This window comes from Prinia subflava, chromosome 19 (genome assembly GCF_021018805.1).
Source record: "Prinia subflava isolate CZ2003 ecotype Zambia chromosome 19, Cam_Psub_1.2, whole genome shotgun sequence".
Classification (NCBI taxonomy): domain Eukaryota; kingdom Metazoa; phylum Chordata; class Aves; order Passeriformes; family Cisticolidae; genus Prinia; species Prinia subflava.
Genome location: NC_086265.1, coordinates 5,486,893 through 5,499,267, shown reverse-complemented (window position 1 = coordinate 5,499,267; position 12,375 = coordinate 5,486,893).

Sequence of the window (12,375 nt, the reverse complement as noted above, 5' to 3'; positions counted from 1 at the left end):
TATTTACAGCAGTGACAGCAGGATGAAAGCAGCACACCCTGGAGAACGCCCCACCGAGGGCAGGAGCTGGAGCTCTGTGCTTCTGCCCCCTGTTTCTTTGGATTTACCCTTAATCTGGCTGTACCCATTAGCTGTGACAGGCCTTCCCCAGAACTGGGATGCCGTGGTGCCTTTGGGGTGTTTGGCTTAGAGCTGTGGATCAAACGCGCTCCCAGGGCACCTCACTGAGACAGAAACCCCCTGCACAGGCTGCCCTAGCTCTGTTTGCTCTGTGTCTGGGGCTTATACTCTACCCTTTCAGTCATCCAATCATTTTTCCCAGGCTAAAAAAGACATTTTCTGCCTCATTTTTCCTTGCCTTCCCAAGGCCTTGTGCAGCACAGTGTTGGTCCCTGCAGACATTCAAAGCTCCTTATCCCCCTGAGGCTTGGAGCAAAGTGCTCAGTGCAAACAAGCTCTGGAGAGCTTCAATACACCTGGAGAGCAAAAGATCCTGATGCAGCAGCAGGGAGAAGAGATCTGAGGATGTGCCTCCCCCAACAACCAGAGCAACATGAGCTGCAAACACCTCCTGCTCCTGATTTCTGAATTCTGAGTTTGGGGAGATTGACACAAAACTACTACGTCCACCTTATTTTTTGTTTTCCTTTTGTAAACAAACTCCCTTTCTGTAGCTGACCCTTTGCTATTGCACAGTGAAGCTGAGAGCTGCCAGGCAGCCTTCCCAGTGCCATGCAGAGCTGGCAGTGCAGCTGCCACTCCAGATGTGCCAGTGGCTGTCGTGGTCACTCGGATGCTTGAGAGCCAAGAATGTCCCCAGCACACGTCAGCAGGCTCACAGGGAAGCCAAGGCTGCACTGCCCTGCCCTGCCAGCTGATCAGAATGAAGCCTCAGATAAAATTTAAATAAATAAATAAGCAAACACTTTATAAAGGAGATAGTACACAGATTGCCTGTGGGTAAAGGTGATGCTACAGAGCCATGACACAGGGGCATGCTGGCACAAATAAAAGCTGTGTCTTTGCCCTTCCTTCTCCTCTCAAATCAGTTTGGGGATCTCTTTTCCAGCTGCAGGGTTACCCAGCACAGGTGCCTCACTGGCCCTGTTGAGGGGCAGGCACTGTCTGCCTTTCTCCCTGGCTCCTGCACAGCCCCGGCAGCGTGACCTGCTCCACACTGCTGCCAGCACCACCCTCACCACAGCCCTGCCCATCCCACAGGAGCCAAAGCTGTGCCAGGGCACCTCCTCGGGGAGGGGAAAAACCCATCAGAAATAACATAACAACAGACAAACTGGTTCTTTCCTCCCAGCTGTTTGGAGGAACCTGCTCAGACACAGCGAGGGGCCGAGTGTGCAGTGACAGCACCTGCATCAAGTGCAGGGCACGAAATGGAGCACAGCCACAGCACAGGCAGAAATTAAACATAAACTGAGTGCCACGACTCAATTCTCACCTAACAAAGGCTGTAACAAAGGCAGGAAAAGGAATTCCTTGACTCAGTTGTCATGACAATACTCTGGAAAAATATCTGCCACAGGACCAGCCCTGCCTGCCTCTGTGTGGCTGCTCCTCTCCCCATTTAATGCAGCTCTCTCTTCCAGACCAGAGCCAGGATGGAACAATTGCACTCACTGCTGCATGTGGAGGCAGCAGATACCAACGGTGCAGTTTATAATGCAGTTGCTATAATTAGTTTGTGAAATGAGCACTGCATGGGGAACTCCTCGAGCCATATCATTACAGAGAGAGTGGGATAATTGCCATGTGGTTGCATTGTATTTCTTTTTTATTCACATTTTTCATTGCTAATAATCTTGTTAAATAGTGACAAGTACAAATGTTCATAGCAGAAAAATTAAATGCAGATGCTACTGCCATGCTTAAAACAACAAAAACAAAACCCCAGTGTGCTGTATATTTTTTTTCTCTTACCTCTGCTTCTATGCTGGTCTTTGAACTTACAGTCCTAGGGTAAAACTGCAGCATTTCCTTGGAAAATGATCTTTGATAAGAATAGGATGATCCTTTTGGTCTTATTCTTAAGATATATTATGATAATATATTAATTCTATATTATTAATGTATTAATATATTATATTATAATTTATATCTCTATATAAATATTACCTATGTATTGTTACATAGAAATCCTGCATATTTTATAACTACTTTATATGTTTTATATAAATAAATTTTATATATATAATAAAGGGAAAGAGGAAAAAAAATAAACTGAGTGTCTCTGCTGTTCTGTGCCAACTTAATTTTAAGAGAAATTTAAGAGCTAACTAGGCAGGAAAGGGAAAAAAATTACACACTTTTATCCATGAGCTAATATACTTCCCCTCACTGACTTTTTAGCAAATATGTTAATAATATCTCTTCCAAACTACTGATAAACTTCACTGGTGTGTAACTTAGCTATTACTGGAATTCTCCTTTCTGAAAACAAATAGAAGCAGGGAAAGAGAGAAAAAAAAATGAAAGGGTCCTGTGGAGTGATGGACAGCCTGTGGGAATTCCAGGCACAGAGAACTCTCAAAATCTTGTGCATGCAGGCTCAAACACAGAAATGAATACAGGGCTCAACCTGAGGCCTTGGGAAAGGCTTCCAGCTTTGGAGACCATAACCAAGAACGTGGGTTTGTAATAAAGACAGAGACACATTAAGCTAGGTAGTGGAGAGTTTTAAGGTTTTAAAGTGAAGATATAGAAGTAGTTATAAATGTAATAAGAAGTTTTGAGGTGTAGTTCTGTAAGTTTGTGTGTCTTTGTAGATGATTTGTTAAAAAGGTCAGCGTTTCAGCAAGACATGATACAAATTAATTAGGGATTGGTGTGAAAGTAGAAACATTCTTTGTGGCAGTATTTTATTGGCTAATTAACCTTTAAGAGACCTTGTGACCACTGATGACCACTGATCACCACTGGCCACGAATTCCTGGAGTTTGTGAATGAAGACATTCTAACCTTTCATGTGACTGTAGAAGAAAAGCAATAAATCATGTTTTAAGAAATCTCCCAGTAGTTCCATCTCTCATATTATCCCAGTAACTTTTACTAGTATTATTATTATTATTATTAACCATAATAATAATAATAACTGCTGGGCAAGGCATTAGTCCATGGATGCAGGGTGTCACTGCACACAGCAAATATCTGGGATACATGGAAAACTTTTGAATGAAGCAGATTAATTTCTTTTTGCCCTGGACTAGACTGAAGCAACTTTTGGACAAAGCAAATGATATATGCAAGCAGCAGGATGCCGTGCTTTTTCTATCCCAAAATCCAGGGAGTCACTTAATTCCTGCTTAAGCCAGACCCACTCCCTGATGGTTTTCAGCAGTGTGCTTTGGAGATAAGACCAGATAGCACCTCAGATGATCCCAAAACGTCCCATGCAGTAAGCTGAAAGTTCAAACCAAAAATCAAACTGAAACCTAAACAAACAAACAAACAAACCTAAAAAAATAATCTCACCCTTATCTCAGATGAGCTGAAACAACCTAGAGGAGAGATGATATCATGCAGTAGCAGTGTCAGGCTCTGTGAGGATGTTCTCATGGTTTGGCAATACTCCCAGGGCTTCTTTCCTTGCTACAAATGAGCTGGCAAAAGCAGTAATTAAGAAAAAAGCCTTTGCTTCAAATCTAACCAGAACAGGGTTAATGTGGCAATTCTTTCCAAAGGTCTAGGAAAAAACATCCACCAGGTTACAACAGATGATGAATTTTGCTCCAAGAAACCTCTGGTTTTACTAAGCACAAATTACAGGACACTGGGTAGTGACCTGCTCCTGCTCAAGGTCTCCATTCCATCCTCTGGTCCACGTGGGACCGAGTGCTCAGAGAGGGCACAACTCTGCTCAGGGCAGCTCCTGGCCTGATCCTTGCCAGGGATCAGTGCAGAGACAGCTGGAAGAGGGAGCAGGGCAAGAACCAGCCTGAAACGCAGCAACACAAACTCTCCGTTCTCAGGAGGCAAAGAGAGCAACCATTTGTGCACCATTCTTTTATAGGCATTTCTGAGAAAGAAACACTATTGGACACTCAGAATAACACCCCTTGATCATTTTGTCCAAGTAAATAACGAGTTAGGAGAAAACAATCCTGTTAATGGTTTTCCACCTTAATGGTTTTTCATCTTCCAAGGATTGCTTTTGATTCCTCCTCACAATTTCCCAGGCCAGTGTGGGAGAGTTATGTGCCTCGATTTCTCACAAACTCTGCTGCTGCCTGATTTCTCTCTGATCAGGTTTTCAGCATCCATTTGGCAGCTGGAGAACAGCCCGAGGGACACGTGGGATCAGGTGGGGCTGCTGGCACGTGCCATCACAGCAGCGTTTGCCAGGCCCTGCCCAGGGTCAGCAGCAAGAGCTGGCCCAGGGCAGCACCACCAATATTGAAAGGACACAATTCATCAAATGAGCCTCTTGACATCCTGCAGTCCTTGCTGGTGACCTGAGGTGATCCAAGGCCCCTCTGCCAGCTCAGGGAATTCGTCATCACAGTGGTGCAGTGTGACCCACGAGTGGTGCTCGGGGAAAGCAGATTCCTGCAAGGCTGCAGTTTGCTGGCCATCAAACAGGTGTGGACTGCTTGGCAGATCCAAAATTACAGTGCAAGTAGGAGTACAGGGGAAATTATTATTGTCAGGATTTTATGGAGAAAATAACCATGTAGAATGTATTTTAAGGTGGTAGTTTAGACAGGAGCATGATAGCATCGTAAACCATAAGAGGAAAACTTGAGGCATTTAAAAACATCAGAGGAAAACGAGAGTGAATTACTACTGCCTCTTCTTTCCTAGTTATTTGTTGTCTTAAATGAAATGTGTGTGCCTGAGAGTGCATTCGTAAATATATTTCCTTTTTTTCTCTTCAGATAGATTTTACAAATGGAAGAGCTCACAGTGCTGCTGTAATAAGGAGTAAAAATAAAAATCTGTGAGTGTTTACAAGCGCCAGCCAGAGAGAACAGGTAAGTAACTGCATCCCTCCAGAAGATGAAGGATGCCATCAGATCATCTGACTGCAGCCACCAGGGCCAGCAAACTCCCTCTGGAAACCTCCCATCCCTCCTCCCAGAGCCCTGTCAGAGCAGGCACACACCCCTATAAGTGGGTTTGATTTATCATGGGACACTCTCAGTGCTCCTTTGTGCATCAGCGCTGCCTCTGGAGTGAGGGGTGGGTTCCAGGTTAGAGATAAGGTCAGGATACACCAAGATGGTTCTGGTGCTTCTGTGGAGCAACCCAGATGCTCAGGGATTTATGCAGTCAGAGCCTGAAGCTCACCTTCAGCTGCACTGCCCTGTGCCATCCCACACAGGGGTGGCACTGCACAAGGAGTTCCTCTAAAGTGGGACAGGCAGGCCAGGGCTGTGAGATTTTCACCCACAAACATTTCAGGGTGTGCTCCCCAGAGCCAGCGAGGGTGACACTCCATATGCCTTCCATTTATCATAAATGAATATCATGAACAAATGTCCTTCAGAAAGGAGCTGACTGTCAGTGTTTCCTGGGCCCTGTTAACCAGACTCACACTGTGCCAGGGATTTCTAAAAGGGAGCAGAAGGTCTGACTGCGTGGAGAAAGGCAGTGGGATGGGAAACACCTCATCTCCCAGGTGGGAGGCTGGGAGGTGGCAGAACAGCCTATTTTGGGAGCTGTTTGTTAGCTGAGCTCTCAGCTCTGCCTACTGGCGTATCACTGAGAGCTTGTGTCTGATAAAAGAAGATGTGGATGAAAGGCTATAACATATTTAAGCAACTTTCTAGGAAAGATTTTCTCTCTTTTTCAAAAATATAGTCAGGATCCTCTCTGTTTTGAGAATGTACTCTAACATTTCCACTGCAAATCACCAACCAAGTGGGAAGCTGATGAATGAAGTGTCTGGTTGACACAGAGAGGCACAAAGTGATGCCACCCTTCAGGGAACTCCCACAGCTTTCCAAGTTATCCTTCCCAAATTTCAACTCTGTAACTTTTGGAAGTTTTGAGTTACAAAATACTGCCTCCCAGTGCAGGATAGGGGGAAAAGGCAGAGCTGGGCATCTCCCAAGGCTGTGAAGGTCTGATCCTCGTGGATGAGTTTGTGTGCAGAATGCTCTGCTTGCACCCCATGTCCCAGCAGGCTGTGGCTGAGTGAGTGGCTGTGTCATGGTGTGGGCAGCCAAAGCCTCAGAAGGTGAAGCTGGAAAGGCTGCAGAGCCCCCAGGTCCAGCTCACCATCCTCCTCCTCTGCCTCCTGTAAAATCCACTGCCCATGGGCTCTGTCAAGCACTGAGCAGCTTTCATCATCCAGTCCCTCTCAGACTCACAAGCAAACCCCAGTGACACTTAGTGGGCTGCCTGTGGCATGTGTCACACCTCAGTAAATACAGCACAGCTCACTGCAGGCACAGTCTGAGAGCAGGCATTTCTAGGTGTAAGTGAAAAACAGTTTCTCCCCAGTGAACAGTTTCACAGGCGGTGTAAACCAGCCTGGATGCTGATTTCAGTGGGACAGTGCAGGTTTCTATAATTTAAAGCTCTGTCCCAGACTATTTAGAAAGTGGGACTCCCTTCGAGCAACTCCCAGGGTATCTTCATGTCACAGCACTCCCTTCCTAGGAAATTGTCAGCCAGGAGTGTGAGTTCCTTCAACAGCTACATCACTTCAGACAAAACCTCGCCATCTGCTCTACCCTCTAATTACAAATGCAGAAAACATAATTCACAATCAAATCACATATAAAAGGCAAGAAAATGAGCAATTAAAATGCACATTCTGCCAGGCAAATCAACCTTCCCTTCCCAGCCACGCTGTACCCACTGCTGCTCTGGCCTGTCTCAGGCAGGGTCAGGATTAGTCCTGGATCACTGGAGACCCTGGTCCTGCTGATAGCAGCCTTCCAGCCCTGATCCTCTCATCTACCAGGGGCTGTCTCCAGCTCCAGCCTGCTGCTCTGCTTACCAGTGACTTGCCAACCCTTGGGATCGCTTTTTCCAAGGGACCAATTTACCTTTCCAGTGTACAGACATGTCTTTGTTATTTCCCTCTCCCTGCCTCTCTTCTGGAGTGCTCCTGGCTCAAATTTGAGGGTTTGGGGTGAATAAGCAGAGATGGATGGTGCTGTGCTTGCCAGCAAACCCCCCAGGCTGAATTCATCTCTGGTGCAGCGTGGCTGCACTTAGTGAAGTTATCATCCCCTCTGGAGTGTTCCTGCTGGAATGTGCATTAACATTCCGGCATCATTTATCCTCTATAAGTAATTCAAGCCTACAGGGGCAATTTCTTGCATGTTCAAAATTCAAAGTCTCCTTCTCTAACATCAGCTGGCTCAGAAGGACTGAAATGCATCTCTGAGGCTGGAGAGAAAGAGGGTCCTTGGAGAGGGATTCTCCACTGGGGAGAAGGATTTGGCCATTGTTCCTTACCCCCCATACCTGACTGGGAGACTGGATGACAGACAGCTCTGTCCATCAGTCTGTCCATCACTTTGGGCTCTTAGGAGCAGCCCCAACACCCATCAGGTCTACCCCAGAGGATGAGAGTCAGTGCAAAAGTTAATGTCACTCCAGCTATTCAAAGCTCTCCATCTCATGTGTCTGCTGGGCCCTTTCTGTGGCACATCCTCCCACTCCTGCCTGGGTGGAGAAAAACCCCTTTGTGAGCCAGCTCTGCAGGCTGATCCTCCCCTCCATGCCTGCTCAAAGCCTGCACAAGGCTCCTGGGTTATTTTGGCAATGCTCAGGTTTCCGTGTTGGGCCTCAAGGAACACACAGGTCCCTGCTGTAGAGCTCTGAATGCCAGAGCCATGGAATGGGAAAGGGATGGGCTCAGCACAACAGACAAGCTGCAAATGGGAGGGTCCACCATGTGCTGTGCCACTCTGTCATTGCAGGGGCTTCATCTCATTGAGCAAAACTCCAGCAACAAGAAAGCTGATGACACCCAGGCTGAGGGAGATTCCTGTCTGCATCAGCTTGCTAAATAATTTCTACTCTCCTTTTTAAAAGCCTGCTCCAGTAACATTCTTTCCCTTCTGCCATCAGAGCTCATCCATGAAATGCTCACTGGCACAGAGAGGCTCTGATATTCCTTCAGAAATGTTTCAGGGCTTTGTGATAGCTTTACAATATCTTGCAGTGGAGTGGCAGATGGGATTCTGGACTAATCGATACAGTAACAGAGCCAGGTGCTGGATCACTGATCTGAACTGGAAGAAAGAACAGTAAATCCAAAACTACAAAAATACCATTGGTTCTGTAAAGCAACATGATCTGCAATTTGTTCAGCCAGCAATTCAGTTCCCAGGTTTGCAGGCCTGTGCTGTGGCTCAGCAGGATGACAGCAGGAGGCATCTCTCCTCCTGCACCAGCTGCTGTGCCTGAGGAGGAGCTGCAGCCCCGGATTGCTGCTGCAGGGAATCAGAACTGCAGCTCCTGTGCAAGGCTGAGCACAGGCAGTCTGAGCTGAGCCCAGGCAGCCCCTGGCTCCAAAAGCTCTGTTCACCTTCCCTGGCCTGAATCCACTTTTGATGGAGCCATGACAACCAAAAGCCAAGGGCTGTCTGATGGGAGCAGAGGCCGGGAGGCTGCTTGGGCCATTAGGCTGCCATGAAGGGACCAGCGCCCATCTGCAGGGCTGTAAAACCTGGGATACCCAGCTCTGTGTGGGGGAGATGGGACAAAGGGGACTCAGCAGCCTCAGATTCAGCACCAGCAGAGCCCTGTGACCCCTCACCTCCCTCTGCTTTACAGCTACACTCTGAAATCAGGATTGCAGGGGTACCACACTGCATCAAGACAACCAAAGGGCTCCTAGCAGGGGAGAGGATTTTGTCCTTCCCATTTGCCTAGCAGCCCCTGTGCTGAGTCTATACCCATTACATATAACTCTTTTTCCTCAAATATTTGAAGATTTTAAAAGCCAAACAAAAGACATGCAACAAGTTATAAACTCAAAGGAGATTTTTTTTAGGTGCCAAACTGCAGCTGAACTGTAGTTATGGTTATTATACATAAACAGACATAAAGCTATAACGTGGATCAACATATTTTATCACAGTCATTCACTGAGTACTGAGTCCATGCAGCTTAGCTATTGCCTTTCTACAGCCCTGACAGATTTACCATAGTTTCAGATTAATCTGGAACTTTATTATGTAGTTATTTTAATCTCACTTTATTTCATCACTGCTTGGAGTCCTATTATCAAAGTAAGATCCTGTTAAGATACAGCAATGATGAATGGTGTTAGAACCAGCTAAAACAGAAGCAGAATCCAAATCTGTTTTGCTGTGTGCAGTAAAAAAATATCAAGAGAGCCTTTATGATGCATTATAGAGGGATAAAGGGGTTCCTATGCAACCAGCAGCCCTGGGGACAGAGCCTCTCCAGCAGGTTTCCTGCATGATTGCACTGAGTCCTTTATATTGCCAGGGTTTTTGGAGGTGGAATTTTAGAGGTGGGTTGAAGGGAGCCCTGAGAACCAGCCTGGAGCTTGGGGCTGCAGCCTTTGCTCTGTTAGGTGTTGCTCATTCTCTGGTGGGCGCTTTGCAGCCCAGTTCCTCAGAAAGGAATTCAGGGGAGTGTTAAAGTGCTCTAAAGAAGAAATTTACATTTCATCTGCCAAGATATTTAAAGCATATAAATACCTAAATGTTATCCTGAAACAGAATATTTTTCTAAACTGGGACTGAGCGTTTTTAGGACATGGTTAAACACGCGAGGATGAAAGTCCATAGGAGGCTGCTTTGGGAAGGGGCAGGGGAAGGCAGTTCCAGCAGGGCAGTGCCAGCACAGAGCTCAGAGCTGGGCACAGAACTCCCTGCCAGGGCTCAGACATGGCAGGGGGCACACGAGGGGGGCCGGAGAGCTGCTCACACTGCAGGGCACTGCTGGCAGGAGGGATCCACTCAAAAAGGCTGTGGCCATCTCCTGCCCCCCTCCACAGCACCTGCTGGGCCAGCCCCAGCCAGGGGACAGAGGACACCGACCCAGGTCACCCCCTTCACCTCCCCGCTGCCCCCTCACTCGCTCCCCACACAGCCGGCTGCCCCGGGATCGCTGTTTTCCCCTCTTTCCATCACCCTCAGCCCCGCAAAGCCTCCATCCCCAGGGCACTGCGGGGTCGCTTCCCTGGGCAGGGCCGCCTCAGGAGCCCCCAAGGCAGCGGTTCGCTGCGGGCTCCGCTCTCCTGGGCGGGCACACACCCGTGAGGGCCGCGCCCGGCCCGGGCCACCGCGCCCGGCCCGGGCCACCGCGCCCGGCCCGGGCCACCGCGCCCGGCCCGGGCCACCGCGCCCGGCCCGGGCCACCGCGCCCGGCCCGGGCCACCGCGCCCGGCCCGGGCCACCGCGCCCGGCCCGGGCCACCGCGCCCGGCCCGGGCCACCGCCCGGGGGAGCCGCAGGGGGAGCCCGGTGGAGGCGGTGTGAGGGAGCGGGCCCGGGCTCGGGCAGGGACCCGGCACACGGCGGGCACCGCTCCGCACCGTCCTGTGGTGGCCACGGGGCAGGGCGGGCGGGCACAGCCCGGGTAGCGCCTTCGCCTTCCCCAGGGCAGCGTCCCCTCTCGGCCCCTCCCGCCCAGGGGAGATGGCACTGCCACCCCGCAGGGACACCGCGGCTGTCACCCTGACCGCCGGCAGGGCTGTGTCCCGCCTGCAGCCGCAGCTCTCGGCCAGCCAGGCTCTGCTTCCAGCACCGCAGCGGCATCTCCGGTCGAGGTGACTGAAATGTAAATCCTCACACTCGCGGTGCGCAGGAAACTGATGTAGGAAAAGGGAGGTGATGATTCATTCGCTTGGTATCTCGCAGCCCAACACTCCTTCCCCAAGAACAGCCCAAGAATGCGCCTTGCCACCCACCTAAATATTTGATAAAAGTTAAACGGGAGCATCTGTGATTGATGCTTCTCCTCACGCACGGCTCCAGCCGCTCTCCGGATAACGCGCGACGTTATTGAGGCATCAATTATCTTCAGCACAAGCACAGCTCCATTAGCGGGCCTGCAGCCTGCTCGTTTTGATAAGGTTCACTCTGTGCATTTATCAACAAAATGGGGATAACCAGCAGGACGTGGAGTCTGCAGCTTTTAACTCTGTTAGGACAGAGATGACGTTCACATCTTTGCGTGCACCATCAACCAGAGCATCCTGTCTGCTGGGGTTTGTTTCTCTGGAAGAGGAAGGCAGTTTCACTCTGATTTTATCTCTTTTGGCTCTTTTCACATGCTCCAGAGCTCTCTTTTTAGAGGTGCAAGTATGGCTTAGGGACAGGGCAAAGAAACTGCAGAAAAGCAATTTTTTTAGTAACAGGTCTCAAACTTTCTTCATAAACTACACAAAGATAGACTCTTGGCTTATTGATAGCAGTAAATCTCCAAGTCCAATAGGCTTCAGTTAATGAATATTGATTATGATAGTGCTGGAAAAGGCTATTGTCAGTTGAACTGAGATCCTGTAGCTCTTTTTGCCTGAGCAGGGCTGTAAATTAACTGAGAGCTTGTTTTTCAAAATTAGGTAGTGGAAAACACAGGGGTTATGGCTGCACTTCAGCTGTCACTATCTCAGGGATATGAAACCACCTTAATGCTAATAGCAGCACTCATTTACAGATGTAAATTTGCACTTCCCTCTATCTCCCAATGAATATCTTAAAAGTAAGAATCTAAGCTGATTAACACAAACATTGTGGTCACCTCAACCTTTGATGTCCCCAGACAAATCACATCATGATCTTGATGAGCAGCTCCATTTTGCAGCCAGGCTGGGATAACTTTGAATGGAAATTTTGGAAAATAAACTAAGGGCAGTCCATTGAATCAGAGACCTTATTGTTACCCTCTGGTGGGGGACCAAGGCAATGCTGGGTGGGGAGGCTGTGGGGTTTTGTCAATGTTCTCATAAAAATATCTTTTATGCTCACTAAAATAGCCCAACAACAACAAAACCCCTCAGAACAGCCCTCTCCCCCTCCCCACATCTGATAAAAATCAAATAATAACAGGAGTGACTTATGCACTCTCTGCCTGGTCCTTCAATCTGGCCTTCCAGTTAATACACCCCATGATTAAAGCATCTATAATCTACAGTCTGTGGAGACCTGGAGAGCAGGAGCAGCAGCAGGTGTGCAGCCTGATAAGGGTTGCTTACTTTGTGCAGATGAAACTTTTAATATTTATAACTGCTGATTTTTTTTCTTGATGCCTCCTATTGAGGGGAAAGGGGTGAAAGTTGGAAGATAAAAGCTTGATGAAAGAGCAGATGGAATGTTTTTCCAAGGACAGGCTTAAAGCTATCTCCTCCTAGGAGCTGGTTTAAAAATGCTGCTCAGGTAAGTGCAGCATCAGAGCTGGGGGATGAAGTGTCTGGAAGACCTTC